This window comes from Epinephelus moara, chromosome 3 (assembly GCF_006386435.1).
Source record: "Epinephelus moara isolate mb chromosome 3, YSFRI_EMoa_1.0, whole genome shotgun sequence".
NCBI classification, from domain to species: domain Eukaryota; kingdom Metazoa; phylum Chordata; class Actinopteri; order Perciformes; family Serranidae; genus Epinephelus; species Epinephelus moara.
The window spans coordinates 16,642,539-16,663,872 of NC_065508.1; the positions used below are offsets into that span (position 1 = coordinate 16,642,539).

General features: G+C 40.9%; 1 protein-coding gene across 1 annotated transcript in view; it reads right to left on the reverse strand.

The window, feature by feature from the left end:
• LOC126387929 (neurexin-2-like) overlaps positions 1–8,549 on the reverse strand; it is a 174,372-nt gene extending 165,823 nt beyond the window's left edge. Inside the window, exon 1 of the mRNA XM_050040725.1 lies at positions 8,300–8,549. The gene's annotated coding sequence lies outside the window, so the exon portion shown is untranslated. The remainder of the gene's footprint in view (positions 1–8,299) is intronic.
• Between the last annotated feature and the right edge of the window lie 12,785 nt (positions 8,550–21,334).

A 21,334-nucleotide genomic window follows, 5' to 3' on the forward strand; every position in this document is an offset into this window, starting at 1 on the left:
ACAACAATTTACAATGGCCGACCAGGTTTTTTTTGCTCTTATTTTTTCCCCTGCACACAAGCTACCTTTCATTGTGAACCCTCACATGCCTCCCATGTGAGAGTCCCGTGGATATTTCCGCCGAAAAGATGAATGCCTGCGCCGGTGAGAGCAATGTCTGGAATGAAAGAGAAAGATTCATTGAGCGATCTGCAACTAAGATAGCGTAAGACCTCAGCAGCCTCGTCAGAAGTCCCTGGCAACAGATCTGATGCAAGTTCAATCAAAACGTTTCAACCGGCCAAACCGTGGTCGAGGTTTTTTTTTCCAAAGTTGGTGGCTGCTGAGGTGATGTAGATAAAGCGTATTATCAGGCTGACAGTCAGTCAAGGTGAATGTTTGACCTTCCTTATGTCACCGGCGTTTTAGTAAAAGAAATCGGCTTATACACACATTTCTTTAAAGATGACACTGATGCACCGTAAAAGAAGCTAACTGTTATGTTGTTGTGTTGTGTGTTATGTTGTGTTATGAATACTGCAGTATGATCCAGTTTGTTATTGAACTGGCATTCATTTACTAAAGCACAACTTGCATTTAGGGATGGCAAAACCAAATATGAAACTAGACACACCCAAGTATCACAACACTCTCGATCAAATACCTTAAAAGGAAACCCCAAAATCAAACAGACACATTTTTCCTCTTACCGGTAGTGCTTTTTATCAGCCTAGTTGAGTTGATGTGAGTTGCTGAGTGTTGGAGATATCAGCCGTAAAGATGTCTGCCTTCTCTACAACATAATGGAACAAGATGCCCATCGGCTTATCAAAACGCCCGAAAAATATATTTGAAAAACTCAACAGGAATGTCTCTCTCCAAAAATCATGACCTGGTTACTGAAGATAATCCACAGACCTTGTTGTTGGCAGTTTAATGTGGGAACTGTCGAGCTACAGCTGCCAACTACATCACAGCACAGCAGGAAGTGTGCATCTACTCATGAACGTGAGGTTCATGCTCATGACAGGGTGCAATGTAGACATTATATTCCAGGTGAAGCAAAAATAAAAATGTGTTCTGAGTTTGTAAAATCACAAAAATGTGTGTTTTTGACCACCAAGCCTAATGAAATAATTAAATATATTGCTGAGTAGCCTATATAAAATTAGGTTTCAAAGTCATGATAAATAAGCAGTATTCTTTGCTCTGAAACGTTGGGGTCTGTGCCACTGATGGCGCAAAACAACAGACTCTCATTAGCAGCTTAACCAATGGCATAGAGCACACACACCCCTATACTAGTGAGGTGCTGCGCAGCTCATTCATCAGCTAACATTAGCACAAAGTTCACACCCACAGCAGTGAGCAGCAACTGCCTGACCGGGCTGAAAGACTGTAAGGTATGTTCCTGACAGCTACTTTGCTCATCTTCTTTTAACAATGTCATTTAACAGAGTGATTTATTCATGTATTCACCTGAGAGAGCCTAAAGAGCTTGTAGAACATGCCAAACTCACTGCTTACCAACATGGGGTGGAACAAAATGACACTGATGCTATCAATGCGCTCTAACGTTAGTTTTTGGAGGGGTTATGTTACAGATTGCTACGATGCATCATCAAGCCATTATTTCAGGCCCGCCCAAAACCTGCCCACATGAAAATGGTGAGCAATACTGTGTAGCAGAGGTTCCCAACTGGTCCAGCCACAGGGTCCAGATTTCTCATTAGTCATTAGTTCACGATCCACACAGGATCATAATTGTGATTGGCCGAGCTAGTTTGCTGTCTCTGTCGAGTAGCTGTCTGTTAGTCACTCACTCTACAGCAGGTAACAACACTTCAAAATAAAAGCTTTGTGCCAGATATTCACTGTACTTAAATAAAGTGTGCTTTTTACAAACATGACACGTTTGCGAGTCACTTGTGGTCCATTTAGCATGGACCAGGGACCCACTTGCGGACCGTGACCTACCAGTTGGGAACCACTGCTGTATAGTTCCCAGTTTTTTCTTACATGTAAAATGTGTTAAGAAAGAAATCTCTGGTTTTACTTTACCTCGACTTTTATGGCTTCCTCTTTGGCTGAGATGTAACATTTGCTAGCTCTGTGTTGCTAGGTGAGCTAGCAGTAGATGCACACTTCTTTCTGTGCAGTGATACAGTTGGCAGGTGTAGTTCAGTAGAAAGAAAATAGTTCCTACGTGAAACTGCTCACAACCAGGGCCGGTGGAGTATTTTGAGTAACCAGGTCACAATTTCTGAGACATTTTTCAGATGTTTAGAGTTTTTATTGCCGATTTGAGCACCACAAGCTGAGTGCCATCTAGTTCCTTTACATTGGAGAGAAAGCAGACATCTCTACAGCTGATATCTCCAACATTTGACAACTCACACCACAATAATCAAGATTGATAAATAGCACCACAGGTAAGAGTAAAAACATGTATTTTTCACTTGGTGTTGAACTGCCCCTTTAATATTGTTGTACAGTATATCAATATACAGTAATGTGATATTTTGGGAAAGACTGGTTCTTTCACAGTCAATTAAGCTCCCCAATTTGGGCCACTTAGCTGTAATTTAGCCTTTGGGATGAGAAAAACACACACAAAGTATATCATGATGTTACTGTACCACTACCAGAAGCCCAGACAGTATCTAGTCCTACAGCACACCGCTTAGCTCTGCTTGTATTGAAGTAAAAATGCAGATTCAAGATGATACAGTAACTAGAGCACACAGAGTTGTACAGATTTTCCCTATCAGTGCTGTGATGTAAGATTTGGGCCTCGTTGCGTTGCCGTCTTCTGAGCGCTGTAACTGCATAATGTATATCCTGACAGGGTGATACTGTGTTTTATATCTCTAAGGGCACTGATTATGCTGCCTGGGCATATTTTGGTTAACAGTGCAGTTTCAGCTTCCTTTTCTCATGCTGTCACACGGTAACAACAATGGATGAGCTGAAATACTTACATTTGCAATGCAATGCAACACTTCGGAGTGTGTGAGACACCTGAACGGAGCAGAAAGACAACCCCACTTTCTTTAACTGCTGGGTCACGTATCTTAAGTTTAATAGTGAATGCTTATTAGAAATATCACCTTCAGGGGCTTTTATCTGCACTCTAAGAACTCATTATTCTGTATGCTATTTGGGTCGAATTACAACAGAGCTGCGCAACGTTAAACTGTGTGATTATGAACACTTACATTTCTTCATTTCTGTTTTCCTTTGTTATTACTGGTCTACAATATCCTTTTAATAAAATATAGAAGCTATTCGGAGACTGAGGAGTTCACCATCAGTTGTTGTTTCTGCTGTACCCAAATGAGCTTTTATCTATAGTAACAGTCACTTGAGCAGCAGAGAATATGCCAATATTCCTGATGGAAAGACCCTTAATGCTCTAGTCTCTCAGTTATATGTAGAGCTGTGCAATATATCGATATTATATTGTGATGTGATATGAGACTAGACATGGTCTTAGATTCTGAATATCATTTTTTGTAAGTGTTGTCTTTTTCAGGTCTTACAGGCTGCATGACAATAAAGTGATGTTATTTTCTGAGCTTACCAGACTGCTCTTGTCTTATTTGGCTTTACCGTGAACTAATAATGGACGCAGCTACTGTGACATCACCCATTGGTTTATGGGCGCCCGTTTGAAGTCTCGAATTTCACAATTCAGCCGTCACAATCTTGTTTTTTTGGAGCCAGAAGTGACCATATTTGGACGAGAGGCTGGTGCCGTGGGGGAGCGAGGGGTGGATCTGACTGAGGAGCCGAAGACACTATCAGCAGACAGTCTGTAACTCACCCTTAATTATGCATAACTTTAAGCCTTAATAAAATGTCAGCTGGTGAGTTAAATAAAAATTCACCCTCTGTACAGTTGTCATGAAGGGAGAAATTAGCTATAGACACCAAAACCTTTTTGTACCAGGCTGTAAACATGTGTATGTCGGCTGTAAAGTTGGGCATTTTAACATGGAGGGTCTTTCGGCATTGACTCGCCTCTGGAGCCATCCTCAAGTGGCTGTTCAAGGAACTGCAGTATTTGGCACTGCCGTGTCAGCTTCATTTTCATGTTGCGACTTGCGGCGTACCCACTAAGGCTACGCTCAGACTGCAGGCATTGTTTCTCAAATCAGATCTTATAGACAGATTATGCACACTGTTTTTTGCAGTTAATCAGTTTGGATTTGTGTGTCCAGACATCATCACTGTATCTGCATGGGTTACTCTGGTAACAACAAAGGCATCAGCTCATAGCTTGTGACGGGGCTTTCCAACACCGAAACAAAAGAAAGAGAGGTCCATCATTTTGCCCTGCAAACAATTTATTTTGGAGTCTGTCCACAGACTGTTGTTCATCACGTTGTCTTATTTGGCGCTCTGCTCGTAGCAGCATGGATCTGCTCAGCACGCCGGTCACTCTGGATTTGATGTCGTCATTGTGTGTTGTGTTCAAAGACACTTTGAAATACGATTTGAGCGGCCAAAGCAGCCGCACTGAGACACAACTTGATCTAGAAATCTGATTGGAATCACATTTCAGACCACCTCAGACTGTGGTTTGGATCAGATTTTCAAAAATCATATTTCATGTGTTCTTTTTTTGCTGTCCAGACCTCCTAAAAACAATGTGGATACTATCTGGATATGGCTAAAAAAAAGAACAAGGCTTTATTCATTATATCCACATTATTGATGATCATATATCAAAAATCTCATCGTGTGAATATTTTGTGAGAGCACCAATAATCAACCCTACAATATCGCTGCAATGTTGATATCGAGGCATTTGGTCAAAAATACTGTGATATTTTATTTTCTCCCTATCCCCCAGCCCTATGTGTGAAATCATAATATCACAGGTTTGACGTTACCTCATTCTTCTCCTCACTCTACTTCCTGAACTGTCCTGCTCCACTGAAATAACAAAGGATATTTAAAGTTAAGCGAAAAACTGTGAAAGAAATACACAAGTAACTCTGTTCGTTCTTCATAATGGCTCATTGTCTCAAGCTGAAATTTGATCTGGTACCTTTTTGTCATGCACATATTTAATAAATCACAGCTGAGCTTTTCAAAGAACATTTCTGTCACTGTGTCTCCCGGTATGACAGGCTCCAATGTAGCAACCTGCACTGAATGCTGAGTAGCATTCTGCTTACAGAAAATTATAGACCACCTTCCGCTTCATTCCACCTACTGCACCACCTGTGGTGAAAATAACTGGCAATTTTACTGACTATTATTTCACAGATATATAACAATATCAATCAAGCATTCCGAAACTGTTGCCACTGTATATGCAGATTTTTTTTTCTAGAACTGTGGGTGCCCATATCTGGACTTTAATACTCTTTTACAACCTTCTATCTACTCTACAAAACAAGTGGCACAATGACCCAGATTGTAACTTAACCAACAGTGTGCCGCCGGTGTCACAACTCTGACTATAAGGCTCCCAGCTATATGACTGGTATGGTGTGTTATTTAAGTATTTCGTTTTCATTCGAAACAACGCACAAATAATTAAATAACCCAAACTCGCCAAAGGTGTAGAGAGACAAAGATCTCAACAGTGACCTTTTTTTTTTGTCTTCACCATCCAGGGACATAATCCCTGTTTGGCTGTGCAGCTGGCATGCAACTGAGTCACGCGTCAGCCCTGATTAGAAGCAGCAGTGGTCCGCGGGCCCCATTCCTCTGCCAGAGCCAGGAGTGGAAAAGGCCAGGGCCACCACTTTCAGTCTGTGGATATGACCTTGATGGGGTATGATAGAGAGGAAGCGACACGATTCGCAATGCCACACAATATCTGTAACCTTCCACTTCCCCAGTATGCATGCTGAAGCTATTGAGCTGTGACACACATACACACACACCATGTCAACTCCTGCCCTGTCGTTATTTCAAGCAGTCTCCGCCTTCCTGTCATCCAATCATCCATCTCTCTTTGCATATTGGCTGGTGCTTTGTACCAGATATCTTAATTCCAAATATTATTTCTTTTTCATTCTGTGCAGCTGCAGGGTTCATATAAAAGTGCAGCTTTACCAGACAAAGGCTTAAAGAATTTCAATCATTAAAGTAATGTAATGCAGCTTCATTCTAGTAAGAGCTACAGAATTATTTGTAATATTATTTATTACTAGTAGTGATGTATTAGTTGTTGTTGTCGTGGCAGCTGTGACACCATTTTCTTTTTTTGAAATGCTAACTCTACCCAAACCCTTAAATCTCACTGGAAGCAGTGATGGAGACAGATGTCTTGTGAGTCAGACCATAGCAACACGAGTGTGGTGGAGATGGCACTGAAGGCACCAAAAATACTAAGTGGTGAGTAAAATCTTGGCAGTGGCGTTTCCTGTGTCAAAATAGAGCAGATGAGAAATAAAAATAAACATGTGAATTACACTCAGCTGCACGCATAAATGAAGCATGACCGAGGGAAAATAAAATGCAGTATAGAAAGAAAGAAATAAAAAAAAAGCCAAGACTGTGACACACCCTGCTGTTGTATTGCTGCCTAAAAATATCGCCATAACAACACTATAATGCACATAAAGTCCTGCTCAGCATTGCATGAGTATATCGTTAATGTTTTAAGCATTGCGAGCCATGACTTCCTTGTTGTCAATGTGGCTCTCGTTTAGGAAACCAAGTGGCTTACCAAAGAATGCAACAGCATTCAAATGAGTCTGTCAGCTGAACCGGCAGGGATTTAAGAGTGCAGCCAAACAGCGAGTGGTAATGAGAGAACGTGCGACGGATCTGAGACGCAACACTTGTGTGCTGTCCACAAGTGGGGTGCTGAAAGATAGCGAGCAACAGCCAAGCAGAGGTAGCCACCTAATTCAGGTGAACAGGAAATCTGAGCTGGTAGTGCTTTTGCCTGTGAATGCAGAGGTTTCCCTACTCAGAGAAGTCAGTGACAAAACGTGCGGTGTTACTGTTGGAGAAGAATTTGCAAAGCAAATAGGTTTACAAGAGGTGCAGGAAGGGCAGCAGTGTGTATGCGAAATGTGCAGGGGTGCAGCTCAGAATCTTGGGCACCTCCCCCCATGGACTCATTTCCATTTCAAGCAACAAAACAAGACAGAGTCAATGATAATAATAACAACAACAAAACACACAATTGAATGATATTATGATAATAAAAAGTCCACGCCAGTTTATGCAATCCATGAACAATAGACAATGATTGAAGACGGCTGTTCATTCACATCCCTCCACTTAAAATATGCAGTGTTACAAATGATTGTGAAGGACTGACTGATATTTGTGTCTCTTTCAAAACATTTTGTGTTTTGGAGCTTTAATTTAAACCACACCACCTCCTCAGTGGTCAACCCTGCTGAACTGGTGCCAGATAATCTGCTGTATGGAGGCAGCAGCAGCTTCCTATGGGGGCGTGGAGACTGGGCTGCAGGTTTTAAGAAGCATCATCTTATCACACAGGTAGGAAACCTTTTTCCTTCCCAGTCACAACTTTCCCCCTCCTGATTTCAAGGATCATATTTAGACGGCGAAGCCTCCTTTGTTGCAGACGATGTGGCATCTGCTTGACTCAACTACTGTTTCTGTTTCCCTCTGTGCGTCTGTCTCTCTGCCTCCTATCTTTAAACTGCCCAATCCTTTGGCACAGAACATGAAATCCCTCTCAATAATAAATAGGCTACCTCAAGCATCTCAGAGACAAGGGCCCTGCATGCTGCATGACTCAAAGACCACCTTAACTTCACTTTCACATATATTAGAAATGAATCCAGAGCCGAGCCGGCATGTGGCATCTGGCGGAATCAAACAATAGGTCTCGTTTCCATATTTGCGCCGGGGCTGCAGCCCTTTATTCAAAAGGAAAGCCACCACTGTAGGTGCTGTAGCCCCAACCACAGGACATGTCTTCCGGCACGCAATTAAGCGACCTCATCCGCAACCGTGTTGAATTTGGAAACCATACCTCTCCTCCACCCACCTCAACTGACTGTAAACACTCACACCAAAGATGGTTGGTTTGAAAGCTGATTATCTCTGACTGCATTAAGTGAAATCTCCAAAAGACACCTCAAGACAAGTGTCAATAATTGGTGAGCAGCAGCTCCAACATCCCCCGAATTGGAATACAAACAATCCCGGACCACTGACATTGAAAAACACACACACACACACACACACACACACACACACACACACAGATACGGCTCGGCTTATCTTGTAGCTTTCTACCGCAGCACGCTTTAAAGCTAATTACCTTATCCATAAGGTCGTTTCTGTGTAGGAGGTGTGCGGTGTCATTTACCTGTGCATCATCCAGCGATCCGACACATGGATACGGCGCGAAGGGGTTTGATTATTCCAGCCAGGCAAACACAAGCACAAAAGAGGAAGGAGGGGGGAAAAAATCCTAAATTGAGCAGAGATGAATGCGGCAGATGAATATGCGACCTCTGTCTTCAGAAAGGATAGTCTTCTTATCTTTTAGATGTTGCTGTGTCGATGGAGGCAGGCAGGCAGGGAAGCCCACAGCTCCTCCGTACAGACAAAGATGCTTTCTCCCGCACCGAGAGCAGCAGCAGCAGCAGCAGAGCCGTCATTCCCCCGACACTTGATGGTAATAGTTTGGTAGGTAGCTTATATGGGTTGAGGGCGCGGTCAGCTGCCGTTGACCAATCCTGCTCCCCATCAAACTAACAGCAGCGTTGCCATGGAGGATTAAACGGCGTTTAACCACCCAATCGTAACCTTTGGTAGTAAAGCAGGTATATATAGCCTGCTATCAGATTATAAGGAGCATCTCAACATAGCCTAGGAGTGGCGTCTTATTTAAAAGGCGGATAGAAGAGGGGACCTGGAGGTAACACAGACACGGGTTCATCAGCCCCACCCTGCCCTCTCCTAATGCTGCCTAAGTGTCCTTGAGCATGTGAGGTAATGTTAAAAAACTTCCCCATGTTTATGAAGACAAGTCCATTATGCTTCAGTGACTCACAGTGCTGGATCTTTTGTACAGTGAATTGTAATTGTAACCTTTTCCACAAGGTGTGTCTCCATGATGTAGAGCCCTTTATGCATTCTTACTGATATCTATCTATCTATCTATCTATCTATTGGCTACACCGATCAGCCAAAACATTAAAACCACTGGCGGGTGAAGTCAATAATATTGAGCGTCTTGCAATATTCCAGCGAGAAACCTTGAGTCCTGGCACGCCACAGAAACTGCTCAGGAATGACCTGACGAACGTGTCAAAGAGCTCAAGGTGTTGACCTGACCTTCAAACACCCCAGATCCCAACCTGATCGAACATTTGAGGGACGTGCTGGTGCCCCAGAGGTACCGCCGATCCACGGTGGGTCCTCCTTGGACCGGACTTGGCTCTGACCTGTTAAGGCATGAACACAGGACCTCTGGGTGGTGTCCTATGGCGTCAGGCACCAACAAAATCTCATTGCTGTCAGTTCTTGCAATTCTTCAGTCTGTCCGATGATTGTAAACAGTCATTGGGTCTGTCAGGCTGGAGAAATTTTCGCAGTAATGGGACCGAACATATTTAACCTGAATTTAAGACAATTTAAGTCTTTTTAGGGACCTGTAGACACCCTGTTCCTACATATTCATTTGGTGTAACTGAAAAGGGGAAAATTTGTGTTGTTTTCAAGTTCATATTTTGTTTCAACTTTATTACAACCACATCAGTTTCATCAGAAACTATATCATTAGAACATTCTTTGAAATTCTAACAAAGAAATGACATAGTATCTCTAGTTCCAATCATCTCAATAGCAGGTAGGTGATGTAGGTCATTTGTATTTGTTAGAGCATCACATAACTGTAATAGTGAGATGTGCTATTTGTAATGGCCCATAGAGTTACAAAGGCAGGAAGTGTAGCTACTCCTGGGTCTCACCTACCACACTAAAGACAGGAAAGGGATCAAGGAGGATGCTGACATTAAGATTTGTAGCACTTAAAGAGATACTTTGCCAATTTACAACAAGGTCTATGTCACCGCGGTGTAGGCAGTGTGTGTAGACGAATGGTGTTAAGGCGCCCCGGTGCTGATAGATGCGTCACTGAAGATGCGAAATGAGCAGTTTGCTGTCATCCTGCAGATTTCTACCCACAGCCAGGGTGGGAGTTTCTAGCACTGCTGCCATTTTGTTGATATGTGCTTCCTCAATGGTTCTGTGCGTTCTTAGATGGACTGAGTAGTGGTGTGCATAAAATGATTCCGTAATTGGAGCATTATTAAATAGAGGATATTGATATCAAAATATGCTACACCCGAAATCTCAAATAATGGTGTAATTATATTCAAGTATCAAAATATGCTCCCAGTCGGTGTTTACGCTGCACTTTTTTTTCTTAATGTCCAATACAGCTGTTAATATTCCAGACATTTAGAATAGCTGACATTTAGAACAACTACTGCACGTGTTTTAAATAGCCCACGTTTCAACTGCAATAAAACACCTCAAATTAAAAGGAAATGAAACAGCAGTCTATTGAACAGAGTGACGAATCACAGTTTTGGTGGTACAGTCAATGGAGGAAAAACACTTGCTGTACCAAGCGTCACCATAGATCACCAAACCCGCTCTCCACCATCTGGTTCACCGTGGTGGAGTGAAGCTGATCTTTGGTGTGTTCTACAAGGAGACCCGTGGTGTGTTGGAGGTCTTCCTGGAGAATGTGATCCATGATGGTGTCACCTAACTGCATCGAGCACGCTAAGAGGAAGACCGTGACTGTAATGGTTGTGGCTTATGCTCTGAAGAGACGGGGCCTGTATGGCTTTGGTGGATAAATAGATCCATCAATACATAAAATCCTGTCTTCATAATAAGAATTTATTTTCAAGTTGTCTTGGCAACATATAGCACATATACATATATAGCACACAATACTACGCTATTTGATATGCTATCAGTGAATTACTACATGTGATACTGGCAAAAAGCTGACATTTGTCCACTAATGTAAACACTGCTTTCCATTCTTACATTACATGTACCCCTATTTGAAATTATTTTTCAATCGAGCAGCAAGACAGCATAAATCAACACCAGCATGGGAGGAAGCCAAACACCATTCATCTGCACACATTTCCCACACCACGGTCACATAAACTTGGTTGAAAATTGGCAAAGTATCCATTTAATTTATTTTAATTTAATTTAATTAATGTTTCGGATTTTTGAAATGATAAAAAGTGTAGAAATGTAAAATCTGAAATGGTAAAATTTTATGACCAAACAAACATCGCTGCAAATTTGTTATTCCTGTAAATCATGCTCAAACTCTTAAGTTATTCATGAAGCAAGTGAAGGTTGTTTATATAGTACATTTCATTCACACAGGGCAATGCATAAAATGGGAAACAAGATTTAAAACACACAGAAAAGGAAGAATGGAAACTAATTTCAAAAAGAAATGTGCGAGATAAAAATGCAGAAATAAAAGAGTTCAAGATAAGGTGTGTAGAACCTGGTCGTGTTTGGGGGGAATTGTGTGTTTTGGATGATTGTTCCAGCTTTATATTTGAGCCGCTTTTCAGTGTTTAGTTTGGACTCTGAAACAGACTTCTACCAGATGACCTGAGACAACCCTGAGAGATGTTCAGTCACTGATGTATTGTGGTACTAAACCATCCAGAAACATTTCAAATGTATTATCTTTTGAGAACATTGTACATTCACTGTCTTATACTGTACGAGGTCGATGCAGTAAAGGGATGTTGGTGTGTAGGATACGCTGTGCAGTCAGTGTAGAATATTTGACTTATCAGTGACAGTTGACTCACCCGTACAAAACCCTCTAAAAGCCTGTTAAGGTGAACCAGTATGGGTCTAAGCCTTCCTCGCGAGAGAGATAAAATCAAACCAATCTTGAATCTGAGGATGAGGTATGAAAAATTAATGTTCTGAAATGTTTTTTGCCTGTGAAACAATTCAGCCTGAGCGAGTAAATGGGGTTGAATACTTTTACAGCCACATTTCAAAAGCCTCACTGCTAAAAATCAACACCAGTGTTTATAATTTAACACTGGTGGGAATTTTAACTGTTTCATTCCAATATGATAGAGAAGAGCATATTGTGAAAACAGGGGTAGAAATATTTCAACATTATTCTGTGGTATATTCAAAACTAAAATATTACAGTAATAGCAAAAATCTCAAAATTAGAAATTCAGTCGAGCATCCAAAAGGAAATTTCCAAACTAAAAGCATGTGCACAGCCCATCTGCCTGCTGGTCACATAGCAGAGACGGTGTACTGAAATCCAAACAATGTCCTCATCAGAGAGCTGATTGTTTCAAACCCTCCTCTGAAGAGTAAAGTTCATGCACATTTTAGAGGTTAACTGTCCGTGGATGGTTTGCTGCTGCTACTTAGCACAGAGGTCGAGTGGTTATGAATTTCCTGTCTTCATCGTGGTCATCTTATCTTACCTTAAGCCTCCCTCCTCAGCCTTTTGCATTTCAATATCTGTACAATGATTCAGCTGTGACTGTTGGCTCTGTATTACAATTTGACAGTGCAGACTACAGAGAATGTGTTATGCAGTTACTGTACAGTACACGCTTTGAATTGTAAGTTTGAGGTTAGTTATGCTACATTTTCAAATGTTTTCTCTCTCTGCTAGTCGTTAATGGAGTCTAAAGATGAAAACAGGGCCACACCTCTGACACATAGGCCTCTGAAAATGGTAAAGCTGCTATATCAACTTTGTTGCACCTAGCCTGCAATTATCACATATACAGCATGTTGCAGGGAAAATGTGCAAAACACAAGCGACTTCCTAGTGTTAATATGGGTGTGTTTTCTAAGCATGTGGCTTTGCATGAATTATACACACAGCCTCTGCTGTATTTTTGTAGATTTCCTAAGCAAGCTGTTAAACAAAACAATGCACAATATGGGAACAGTGAAACTTTTTTCTAAAAGACTTCTCTTCATGTAAAAGTGAGGCATTCTGTCTTTTCTGGCCATCTGTCCCCTCTTTTTTGGCCACACTAGCAGTGCAGGTCTATGGATCTCTCTATGCAGCTCTATAAGAGTTTAATGATTAGTTCGTCCACCACTTTGGTCCCGACTGAAATATCTCAACAATTATTGGGTGAAAGTTTGTGCAGACATTCATAGTCCTCAGAGGATTACTCCTACTGACTTTACTAATCCCCTAACAGCTTGACTTTTTTTTCATTTGGAGCCAAATAGCTCAACAACTACAGGATGGATTGCTATGGAATTTAGTTCAGACATTCATGTTTCCCAGAGGATTATTCTTGGTACCTTTGGTGGTCCCTCAATTTTCTCCTGTCCTCACTTTTTCCCCCATCAGGGCAAAAACTTTGAGGCTGGGAAGACTGTGATCACCTGACCAATGCACTGATGGTAGTAAAAAAAGGAAGTAGTACAAAGCGCAAAACTCACATAAGAAGGCAAACAAACACAGGACTTTCCCCCAGGAGACTGATGGTCATGTCCCATGTGGAACCAAGTAAACTTTTAATTATTTTAAGGTATATCGTCACCATGTTTCTTTTCCTAAGCATAACCTACGTAACTTTATTGGCCTACACCAAACCTACTGTAAAACTTCAATTAGTAGCACGGGCTATTATTTGCTTAAATCACTGAAAAAAACAGGCTTATATTTGGGACAGGCGTCTATATGCGACAGGCTTTTATTTCCCTTCACACAAAACTGTTGCTCAGCAAAGATCGGGAAATATAATCAAATTATTTATTCAAACCAGTATGAATATTACTTCTATCAAAATTAGGCTTCAAATAATATAATCAATTACAAATCAGTCATTTGATCTTGCGTGTGTTCGACTATGAAAGACTATGACTGCGGACATTCCTCGCAGAGTCCACTCCGCTAATAGTACGCCCGAGTATGTTCGGGCCTTAATCGAGGAACGGACACATAATTCAAGATAGCCAACAGCATGGTTTCATACATCCCAAGACCTTCTATAAAAAAATGAACTGCTTGGCAACCAGACCAGGCCTCTAATTGAGACAGGCGTTTAATTGTCAAAATGTGTAGCCACACCAGGCTAGTAACAGGGACTAGGCATTAATTGGCACTAGGCTTTTAATTGAAGTTTTACTGTACATAACTTTGTGTTAAGTACATTACTTTAAGTACATGGCATGATGATGGCATTCATTGGGAACTAATTCGTTAGATATCATTCAAACTGTTGTATGAGGATACGTTGAAATTTTAATTTGTCCAATACTACAGCTTTTGACCAAATAGCTGCAAAACTAATGACATTCCCATCCGCCCCAGCTGTACTTTGTGTCTAATTAGCAAATGTAGCATGCTAACATGCATCAGACAACATGCCTTACAACCCTACAGAGCATGTCTGTAGACTCTTAGGCTTATTACTTCATATGAGGCCTTTGGTTATATGTTGTGTTTCTAAACAAAACCTGCACAGCAGATCTATTGTGCAATGCAGCATCATCAAATGAAAAGAGAATACAAGTACAAGAGAAATGTGTGTTTTACGTCAATGCACTAAATCATAATTATATCACCAAGCTGTTATCTTTTTGTCCCTCCCTCTGGGATACAATCATATTCCATCCAATACACGCTTTTATTGTCAACATCAGTGGTATTTCTGCCCCCAAAACACCTTACCAAACAGTTGTGTGTGTTTTAGTGACCTGTCTAAGGCAATTATTGATTTTTGTTCTGGTCTAAGGCAGAGTGAAGCTCTGCGGCCTACATGAGGAAATAGAGGTGCTCATCTGTTGTGCGGCGAGATACACATCCACAATTGCAATAAAATATTGAGCAACATCCGTATTATGAGAAAGCCCTGGGGACTAAAGTAAAGCATGCATGTTATTGAACCTGCTTTCTGGGATTCGGCAGCAAACTGCAAGTTATTCTTTTTGAGTCTGAAGAATAAGTCGTCCACCGGCTCACAACATTTCTGTGGCTTGTGCACTTCTTGTGATACGCTCTGTTGTGCAGTTCAAGCAGTTTGCTCAGTATAATCAAGCAGTTAATATTCAAAACAAACCAGATAACATATAGTCAGCACAAGTGCGGTGCAAGTAAACAAGGTCTCATAGTAAGTCTGAGAGTACCCAACTGACTAAAAGCTAATCTGTGTTTGTATAAATTGCTTCACAGTAGCGTGCAATATTGATGAATGGGTGAACACGGGTTGAATATTGATGACTTATTCATGTTAATGTTGGATTTGTGTAGCAGATCACGTTTTAAGTCATACCAATGTACAGTATCGCTCATACTATGAATATATTTGTAGCTCTTAATAACATGGCACGTAATCAAACATTAATTATTGAGGTTTCATTTTACTATTCGCACTGGCTCCTCTCATTGCACTGAAAATACATTTAACAATGATATATGATAATAATAGGACTTAATTATAGACAAATGAAAATTAAAAAAAGAATAGGCTGTTTTCCATTGAGGACATTTTAACATCATAGGAAAAGCACCAGTGAAAATAATAAGATTCATGCTGGCTGAATTCCATACAGCTGCTTAATGCTGTTGGTAGCACCTATGCTATAGTCAAAATACCAGCTGTGGAATGCCTATTGAGCAAAACAAAAAGCTATACAAGAGTTTAAATACTAGAGTGTATACCTGGCCCCACTGTTGCAACTTATTATATTTTATAAGTCCGGTAGTGTGTGTTATTGGTGGATTATGTTGGTGATGTGCAAAAAGGCCCGGCTTCTGGTTGATTAAAACTTTCCCCAGGTTAGAGATGGGTGGAGCTATGTTGGAAATACAGTGATGAAGATGTAAATTGTCCTGCTTAGCCCTGTCTTCTAGAAATTAAATTTGCACATTACTTAATGTTTTTCTTAATAACATTATTGTAGCAATGTAATTGATGCCTGGATTATGTTTAGAGATGTGTCTTTCAGGGAACAAAACACTGTTTTCATGTACCGCGTGGGCTTCGCATGAAGGATGGTGGGCGTACAAAGTGCAGGACCTTAACACCAGAATCCCCGGGTAACACCTAAATTTAGAATCCTGTCTGATTTTTAGGCAACAAAATCACTCTGGTTAAGGTTAAGGAAAGATCACGATTTGGGTTACATTTTTAAGGTCCAGAATGTCGGATTTAGCGGCATCTAGTGGTGAGGTTGCAGAACCAAAATGCAAAAATTGAAACGTACTCCATACGTACATATAAAAGGCTCATTCTATGGTAAGAAAAACATGATCCTAGGCTGCCTGTGGATATTCTCATTCATCCAGGTCATAGTTATCTCAAGGCAATTGAATCGAACGCAACTGAACTTGGTTTTGTCTTAGAAGACGTTTCACCTCTTATCCAAGAGGCTTCATCAGTTCATGCTTGTCTGACTAGGCTGGAACTAGTCTGACGAATCAGTCAGACTAGTCTTCTAAGACAAAACCAAGTCCAGTTGCGTTCGATTCAATTGGCTTGAGATGATCCTAGGCTGCTTTCAGACCTAGAGTTTGCTTGCTTTGGTCCGAATCGGGGACTAATTTTGTTTCGCAGATGCATAATTGCCTAGAGTTGGTTCATGTTCTCACGGCAGCATTTACAAGCGCAAGAAAGATGTTGTTGATTAGTCAGAATTTCGATGCGGAAAAAATCCAGGAAGTAAACAAAACATTGAAGAAGAGTACTCTTGCAAGATAAATGCAACACTTTCTAATGTCACAATGGAGGGACAACTACGCAGGTTGATTTTAGCGCTGCTCATCGTGGACTATATTGCTGTCATTGTTCATTTTAGTCAAACCATACAGTTTGAAAACGAGGCGCGGCTCCAACTAGAAAACAATGTTTTGATGCATTGGATGTGCTGAATGTGCATATTAAGGCAGTACAGGAGGAGGTGCACATTGATAATCCTCCAGGACTGTAACATGCTCATGTTTAACCCAAACAATGTGTCATGTGACTGCAGTTGGTTCGGATCAAGGTCGGAACACGTTCTTACTGCAAACAAACCGCACCAGAGTTTGGGAAACCACCTCTTCAAGAACGTCCCGGTCCAATTGTTTTGGTGCGCACCCAAGTGCCATTGCTGTGTTCACACCTGTCCAAACAAACTGCACTTAGGGGGCAAACAAACTTATAAATATTATATTCCATTTCCGCCAGTAGATGCTCCTAAATCCTACACACTGGACCTTTAATTAAAAACGTAATAACAAAGACTCTTAGGCAACAAAAGCATTTGGTCAAGGTTAGGGAAAGATCATGGTTTTGGTTAATGTCAATCAAAAAGGTAGTAAAAAAAATGCTGTAGTTTTGAGTCACCACTGTACTGCAAAATTGCCTATTTTGGTGGATATCAAGTGAAATATGTTGTTATGTTAAGTAACATTTTTGCGACGTGCCAGGTACGTTAACATTTCCTCATTATGTTCATAGCAAACATTATTTGCTCTACATTACGTTTCCCCCAAAATGTGTTTGCTGTTTTAAATAGTTTTTATACACAGATCTTTTCTAGCAGACAGTCTGTCTTGCCTTAACAGATGCAACAGGTGAGTGAGGGAGCTGTCCATCGAGCACAGTCTACACATCCACACCGTCCTGAAGACTAATCGGGTAAAAGTTAAAATGTGTGTCGGTGTGATCTGTGATTCTCTTAGTAAAGCAATTAACTGAGTCAAATTCTTTATGTGTACACATACTTGGCCAATTAAAGTGATTCTGCTTCTGAAAAGGTGTCAAAGAATGATGTCTGATGCTTTCCTGCAAATTCTCACCTGTTCCCTTCATATCAAATGAACATTTTCCTTGTGTGTCTTTTACAAAAATTGATTTCATCACAAAATGTGTGAGAGAATTATTTGTAACTGAGAGGAAAATCTATTTTTTTTTCTTTGCAAAAGTGAGAAAAAAATCTGCTAATACGACTGACTGCTGGTAAGCTTTATAAAATATCATGATACAAGATACACTGATAACTCCCTGTGTTAAAGGTGTACTCCAGCGATTTCAAATCGCACTTTCAAAACGTTGGGGGACTCACAGGAGAAAGATTAAACACAGCATGGTCAAAATGGAAGCAGCAGAGGCCGAGATACCCTGATCTTTAGTCCTGAACTATCTTACACTTCCTATAATGGAATTCATTCATCGTTAGGACTATTTATTAGAGCATTTATTATCGGAGTCACAGACAACATTCGACATCTGTTTTCACAGACTAAGTGGGCACTCCTTGTGATGAGTAAACTGAACTTAATGTGTAAAATCCTCATTAATTAGTTAATACATCTCCTGGAGTTAATTAGTCAAAATATTTAATTAGCTAACAATCCTCACTCCTCATTAGGTGCAGTCGCTAGTGCTGTTTGTTCCTCTCCAGTCTACTTGATGCACAACAAAGCTGGTGGTTTTCAGTGATGTTACCAGATGTACCACCAGGTGACAGTATTCCTCCTGTGTTGGCCCCGTGTTGACAGGTTCACATGGAGGCAAAATAAAACATATGACCTGAGTAAACTGCAACTTATCAGCGTCCCCGTTGAACCAACTGTGCTGTGATTCATTGCCATCAAGAAAGGCAATGCAAATCAGATGATTGGTATTCTGCAAACACAGCAGCCTTTTAACTCCACACAACAGAAATGTTCAGTGTGGATGCAATTAAATGCCTTTTTTCCCACCATCAGAGATAAAATTGTATTACACACAAAAAAACAATAATACTTATCTTGTCTGTCACTATTAGAAATCATTGCTGGGAAACTGGAGATAAATGATTTCACAGTGCATGAAATTTAATTCAGCAAGTTCCGATTTTACACTTTAGTAGAACGTATTTTTTAACTATGTAACTTAATTAAATGGAATACAATATAATAAGAACACACTCAGGCCGGGGAACAATTGCTTGCTGCAGCCTCATGTGCAAAAATGAATGTGTGCCAAGTAGTAGGTGTAATACCTTAAGTCCATAATTTTGGTGAGATGTAAACAAAGATGCTCATTCCCTTCAGGCAATGGAGGCGAAACAGCTTTCCAACCAACAGACTGTGTGTAACAATGAGGATGCCTGGAAGTCAATGTGTGAATGAGGCAAGAGAGAAATTACAACCAGATCAACTTGAGATGTAATTATTTGTCTGCTTAGCTGCTGTACAGTGTATGTTTGGACAGCAGCGGGGTGTTTTTGCTGAATGTAGAAAAACCATTAAAATAAAAAAGGGACGTTTGAACTGGCTCCGGCACACAGTCTGTATATCCATCTGACCTTATTCAGAGTGTGTTGGCACGTTTCCCCTGAACCACGTGTCCTGTGCTACCTTTTAGTTTATTACTGGATCTCACATCAATCTGACAAGTCTCATTTCTATTTTTTTCACGCTTTGCTTCCTCTGGAGCCAATCCCATGACTCCTGAATGCTGATGTTGTTGAGATGAAAAATTAATTCCTTTCTTCACCTGGAAAGAGCTGAATTCACCCCCTAGCCAGATGCTAGAATCCCAAAGAACTGAGAGCAGGACAAAAAAAAGAAGAAAGAAAGAAAAAAGAAATCAATGAGGAAAAAATCAAATGCTTATGAAAAGGATGCAGTGCAACATGATGTTTTGGACATGGAGGTGCCAGACGTAGATTGCACCTGAAAATGTAACACATTATTCTGCGTGACAGCTTTCAGATACATTAATGGCTGTGTGAAGGGAGGTTTTGCTGTACTGTCAGCTTCAGATTTTGAAGAGTGAAGTATTGAAAAAGAACAAAAATCTCCCCTGCTTTTGTTGTTCAGTGGCGAAAAGAAAACAACAGGCCTGATCAATAAATAAAGAACCCAAAAAATATTTTAAAATGTGCTTTAAAGGCTCAGTTAGGTATATGGCCAACATCAGTAAAAGATCCAGATGCCTCTGCACAATGCACGTTTAATCTTGATGTTTTAAAGGGACTGTTTATCTCAAACTCAAAAATACATGTTTTTCCTCTCACCTGTAGAGCGACTCATCTGTCTAGGTTGTTTTGCTGTGAGTTGCAGAGTGCTGGAGATAACAGCAGTAGAGACGTCAACCTTCTATTGAATATAACGGAGCCGCATGACTCTGTTTGTGTTGCTCAAAACGAAAAAAAACCCAACAACTTTTAAACACTCAACAACAGTGTCTCTTTACATAAATCAGGACCCACGTCCTCAAATAATTTACAGACCTTGTTGTGAGCAGTTTCATGTAGGAACTATTTTCTTTTTAATGAACTACACTCGCCAACCGAATCACTGCACAGAAGGAAGCCAGGCCGCTCTCGACTGTGCAAGAAGCTGATTACGACCTATACTTATGTTTATGTGAGGCGGTGCACTCTTATGGCTGTAATTATTATAGAAGCAGAGGGGGAAGCAAGGTGATGGAGTATAAATCGTGTATGGGTTGAACAAGCACAGGACTTTCACCCAGGGGACCGATGTTCTTGCCTTGAATTCAACGTTGACTTCTTTTAATAACAACATAGCATAGTATGCTGTGTAATATACTGTCGAAGGAGGCGTGCATCTACTCATGGACAAGAGGCTAGTGCTCATGACAGTGTGAGATGTAAACATTAATGGAGCCCTCCTCGGCTGGGCTGTAATGTTAGCTAGCTCAGTGGTGCTAGGTGAGCTAGCAGTAGATGCCAGCTTCTTTCTGCCCTGTGCTGTGATTGGTGGGGGTAGTTCAGTAGAAAGGTAATGGTTCCTACGTTGAAACTGCTCAAAACAAAGTCTGTGAATTGACCTTTTGCCCAAGCTCCGCCCCTTTGTGATGGTCCGACAAGATGTTGGAGTAAGCATGGAGCCCACACTGTAACTAACTGCACTCCCTGAAGAAATATTATCATATTTTTGGAAAAATGAAACAGTGATTCCAGAGAGAAGCAGACAGAGGGGTCTACAGTCTGTGTTTGAAGGATATATCCAGGATGTCAGGTTAAAAAGACAAAGATAGTTAGAAGCTAAAGCCGAACTATAGGCTACAGATCACAGTGTAAAAGTGAACCACCACATCACTGCTGATCGCCACACAAGACAATGAATATAAAGGGAAACTTTGCTGATATTGAACCAGCTGTGTGGCATCACAGTGTGTGCAGATGAATGGTGTTTGGCACACTGACCTCCATCACCAGACGGGCAGGGATCTCTGGGGGAAGTCAAACAACATTCATCTGCGCACAATGCGATGACCCACAGCTGGTTGAATATCAGCAAAGTTTCCCTGCTTCCCTTCACTGGTTCCTGTACAGCAGGGTCAGTCTTTTTTTCACTGTTATAATCATTAAAAAGCAAAAGCAGCATGTGTAT